Source organism: Camelus bactrianus, chromosome 29 (assembly GCF_048773025.1).
Source record: "Camelus bactrianus isolate YW-2024 breed Bactrian camel chromosome 29, ASM4877302v1, whole genome shotgun sequence".
Taxonomy (NCBI): domain Eukaryota; kingdom Metazoa; phylum Chordata; class Mammalia; order Artiodactyla; family Camelidae; genus Camelus; species Camelus bactrianus.
In genome coordinates this window covers 25,463,761-25,469,406 of record NC_133567.1, presented here as the reverse complement: position 1 = coordinate 25,469,406, position 5,646 = coordinate 25,463,761, and positions in this window count along the sequence as shown.

Below are 5,646 nucleotides of genomic sequence, written 5' to 3'. Positions count from 1 at the left end.
AGAGAAGATAGAGAACAGTAAGCTACTCAAAGTGACTCAAAAGAAAGAAGTATTATCTCTTTGTAAAGGACTGAGAGAGAGCAACCTGGTAATACCTAAACCTATAGGAAGCTCCAGTGGAGAAATAGCTGAAGAAAGAGAAAGACAGATTTCCCAGAAACAGGAGAATAACATGAGAAAAGGCACCCTGCAAGTATGCAAGTGGTTTGGGGGTTGGGGGTGGGAGTTAATTTTGTTGGTTTTTTTTTTTTTTTTTTTTTTGGTTTTTTGTTTTGTTTTGTTTTGTTTTTGTGGCTGGAGAGTTGCATATTATGGGAATGGTACTGGAAATAAGGCTGAAAATATATTGTATAGGTCTCTTGAATCCAGGCTGAGAAATTTAAATTCTATTCTTCATGTTAACTGGGTAGCCACGGAAACTTTTGAAGGGAATTAACAAGTTTCAGTTTTAATACACCATTGGTTTAAGGTATATGATTATCATGTACCAATTTGCCAATTGTAGAGCAATGATTGTAAGATACATCACAACATCGGAGATTGTAAAATGTGAAGAAAATGAGTTTTACAACTGATGGAAATTGTATCAATCAAAGAAGGCTGATGATATTAGATATCTACTCTAAAGAAAAAAACTTGGAAAATCTGTTTTCATGTTTTAGATCTCTTCCTCTCCATAAAACAAAGGATTCTATGTCTTTGAAAAAGTGAAAATATAGTTAATGTAAACAAAAATATTTGTAGCAGTATTTACTAGTGTTTGTAACTCAGGAGATTAGATAATGGGTTTAGTGAGGCCAAGGACTTTAAAATTATCTTAAGTAGGACAGTTAGTCACCAAGAAAGTCATTTCTGCTCAAGGCCACAGTCTGTACTTCTCAATGGATATCTATTTTGCAAATGCATACTACCTATCACAAACACACCAGACCAAGCAGAGTCACGAAATTATAGAACTGAAGAGTTGGCAGGGAACTATATTCAATCAATATCTTGTAGTAACTTCTGGTGAAAAAGAACATGAAAATGAATATATGTATGTTCACGTGTGCCTGAAGCATTATGCTGTACACCAGAAACTGACACAACATTGTAAACTGACTATACTTCAATAAAAAACATATATATACAAAAAAAAAGTTTGGAAGGATCACAGAAGTTATAAAGTCAAAACGCCCCCAGTGCATGTATCTCCTCTCACTGCTTGCCATTTGACTTTCACATTCTTTCGTGCTAAACTGTAACTTTCACGAGGGCAGAAACTTTCTTCTTCACCATGCTAGCCCTTGAAAAATATATTGTAGTCAATAAGTATTTTTGAGTAAGTGAATGAGTTTTCTCATGGAGAAACTGTGCCACCTATCCAGCGGTGCCCATCCTTGTAGAAGAGCTCAAATTGATAGATACCTGTTTAAATGGCACTAAAATCCACCTCTGGTGTCTTCTGATAAAGTCTGCCCCATCTTCCATATGTAAGCCTTGCAAACACTTGCAAGGCAGCTTCTTCTCCAAGCCAAATTTCCCCATTTCATTCCACAATTTGCCATGTATCATTGTTTCCAAGACATTCTGCTGTCCCCCATCTAAGCAACATTCGATCATCCCTTTTTGAAAAGCTTGTGGCACTCAGAATGAAATATAGTTCTTTCCAATTGTTGCCTAGCCAGCCCAGAGTATAGAATTCTCTGTGACTGGATCTATGTAAGTTCTTCAATCTTTGGGACATTGCATCAAATGACAAAATGATGCTGATCAGGTACCTTGCCGAGAACACAAGCAGGTAAAACAACGAACTCCTCCCAGAAGGCTTGATTCATCTATTAAGGACACTTCTATGAGGGGCTATGATGCTAAGATATAGTGATTTGTCACATTCCGCAAGCAATTGGACTCATAGTAAAAGATTTCTGGGAGTTTTCCTTTCTAAATGGAGGTTAAGTAAGCATTCATTAAACCTGGGAAGTTCAGTCTTCCAATTTGCATAGTGAGTTGAGACAGCAGTAGCCTTAATATGAATGGAGATATGGTAATTCAGTACCACAAAATGGGAAATGCATTTTAATTACCCTGGGGATTTTTTTGCAAACAAATTGCTTCTATTTTTATGACAATATTGGATCATGGGCCCATTCACCTTACTGTTGGGTAATGATGCATATAAAGCAAGTCATAAAAATGCTTTGCAATGCTGTTTTTAGAAACTCCAATCTTATGGAAAAATCTTTCTCATTATTAAAAACATTTGTAGTTCTTCAAGAATCCTAGAAATGAAAGGATTCCCATGAACTTAAGACAATCCTTCCTACCTTAATTAAGGAATCAAAGGATTTGAAGGTAGTTATGAGAAGTATTTGTGAATTTACTTCAAATCTACGTAAAACATACACTTCTTTACTGGTAGCATAAAGTAGAATTTAATCTAGAAATGGCTGAAAATAGTCTGAAAAGAGGTATTGTAGGTACGATTAGGTAACAGTCTGGAACAGTAAGCCAATAATAGTTTCAAGGAAAAAATATTTTCTATTGAATTATATTTCTGCTATTAGATATATATATGATAAAAATCTCACCTTAGAAAGCCAAAAGGTAAATTTTAAGAATTAATAGTGAATGCAAATTAAGGGAGACTAATAACGGATTTTTTACCTGTTAGATTAGCACAAAAATTTAAAAGGCAATAATATTCATAGCTAATGAGGTTAAGTTATCTTTAGACTTTCTTCATATGAGTTCCTACAAATTGGGGAAATAATCTGGAAATGTGTATTAAAATTTAAAGTATGCACACTTCTGAACTAGAACTGCTTTTGGGAACTCTGTCCTGCTGTAATAAAAAAACACTTGTATCTAAGTTACATGGATAAAGATGTTTGTGGCAGCATTGTTTGTCAGAAAAAAAAAAAAGCTAGAAATAGCCTTAATGTCTGTAATTATAGTTAATCAATAAAAATATTATTTGACTGTAAAAATGTATTCATTAGATGTTGATGTTAATATTGGAGGGATGTCCTTCAATTAATAATAAAAAAGTTACAGAGTAATGTACAGAATATAGTCTCTTTTCTGTGAAGCCAATTAAAAAAAACCCATATGTGTGTATTTGCATGTTTGTTAAAGCATGGAGGTCTTAATACTGACTGCTCAGGGTAGTGACAACACTAAGAGGTGACTTGAAAGGGGGCTTTAGTTCTTCATAACCTGAATTAGTTCCCTCAAAAGCCACTGCACAGAAGCATGAAGAGTGAAAAGAATGTGCTTGCTTTCCTACCCTAAACAAATCACTTCTAAACAATGCTACGTGGAAATTCTGGAGTCTTCTTAGTTTCAGCAAAGTGAAATGCAAAAGAGGTAGCTTTTTATATAAATCTTTAATTTTTTAAAGTTTTCATATAATATTCTTGACGCTTAAAATTATATTCTAAAAAAAAAGTTGTGGTGGAAACATTTATGCCTCTGTGTGCGTGTGTGTGTGTGTGTGTGTGTGTGTGCATGGCACGCACACACGTTTGGGGATTCAGGAGATGTTTGGGAAGAAAATTAGTTGTAATTACCAAAAATAATAGAAATGTTAGTCTTCTTTTCATTGTTTTATTCAGATCATGTTCCTTCATTTTTTTTTCCTGGCATTTTTTCCTTCTCTCAGAATTGTATATATAGTCTAGGCACATTGTTAGCTGTTAAGAATAGAAAGGTCAGAGTTCTTCCTCAAATCATTCTACAGTCAATGCTTTCTCACCCTCTCCTTGAAGTTTACCCTCTAGCATTAGCTTCCTAGTTCACATACCATATTTTTTCATACAAAGTTCCTGCTGCTAATATAGTGGCAGACCAGACTGGATGAGGATTAGTCTTTCAAGAATTACAGTCCATTCCCATGACCATTTCTCCTTACAAGCAACAGTGCCCACCATGAAACAGAGCTTCCTCTGTGCTTGTTATATAAGCAAAGTTAGACAACTTAAGCTTCAACTCTCACACATGCAGAAAAATTAGGAGTCTTACACATTCATAGTAGCTTGTGCACACCTCCATTATATCCACTATGTCATGTGTGTGTATGTCACTGTATGCCCATAAGTCCAAGTTTCAATAAGGCAGGCACCATGTCTTTTATCTCATTGTTTTCCAGTGTCTAGTGCTTGACAAAATAAGTACTAATAAATGTTCATTGGATAAATAAAAGTATAAATAACTAAATGTTTAGTGAATGCCTGTTTAGTCCAAGAATACAGTTATTTGCCTCTTGTGTAAAATGTTAATAGTAGTATTGCTCTGAAGAGCAGCCTCAGAGACTAAATGTGAGAATCATATAAAGTGAAAATAATTTGTGTACTTCAGGTACTATGGAAGTGAGAACTCCATTGAGAAGATTATTAAAATAGGCCAGCTTTGAAATGATGGGTCTCTGAAAAGGTTATACATAAAAAGCTCCACAAATCCCTTATTAGGTAGAGTTATAGCCTCAGAAACGTAAAATTCAGGGTTCTCATACTCAGTTACACAAGCTTAAAAACAGAGCTTGCTAAATTCACTTTAATTCACTTTAAGTTTATATTGGCTGTATTTGAAATTTCTCTTGCTACTCCAACTGGCGTTTTTTACCATTCTAATCAGACACTTAAGATACATCTTCAGGAGAACTTAAAGTTTCAAAACATTCAAAACCAAATACTTTAGAAGTAAATAATAAATCATCTAATACATCATTTATTATATTAAAATACATAACACGTGTTCAGTTAGGTTTTTTTTTTTCCAACTCTGACGGTAACTTCCAGTTTCTGAAAAATTCTTTAATAAGAATTGCTTAGCACAGCAAAAAGGAGAGAGATGTGTGTTACAGTCATTGAGAAGAGCCTTGGCTGGGGTCACTAATTCACATAGATATGAACTTGGTCCAGATCCTTGGTTTCTCTTTGTTTTAGGTTGCTTGCTTTTTCTAAACTCAGAGATAAACCATAGTATCCGTAAAGATCACTTCCTTCTCCTATCATTTTATGATTTTGTAGTTTAGTTCTGTCACTTTCCAGTTATAATTCTACTACAAGTTAAAAAAAAAAAAAACATAGTCCTGCTTTCTCATGTTGGTAAAGGCTTGTTTATATAAGCCATCTTAAGAAACATTCATATGATGGTCCCCACAAGCACAAAATAGAGTAGTTATTTATATAAGTAGATTGTATACATTAATCAAAGTAATCACAGTAATTTAATATTTGCCAAACTTTCACCTGGCTGTTTTCAAACAAACACTAAAATATCTTAGAGAAATCACACACATAGCACATGCAATATAAATATCATTTATGTGGTTCTACCCTTCATTAGCTTTCCTCTTCCATCTGAAAATCAAAAATTCTTCAAGTACGTTATTTTACTATAATATTTAGGAAGAAGATACCTTCTGGACAGAAGAATGTGGAGGGCAAAGAGTCTATTTTCAGCACTCAGTCTTTGAGCTAAGGATTTCCCACCACCTGCTGCTCCCTACACTCCAAAAAACTGCTGCTCCAGCTAGCTTTCCAGGGAGGCGAGGGGAAAACTGGAAGGGAGGGGGAGAAGGTTGGTGCGAGCAAGAGGAGGGAGTGAGGAATCGGAGGCAGGAGGAGGCGTGGCCCGGCTGTCAGGATAAATACTGAGAACTGG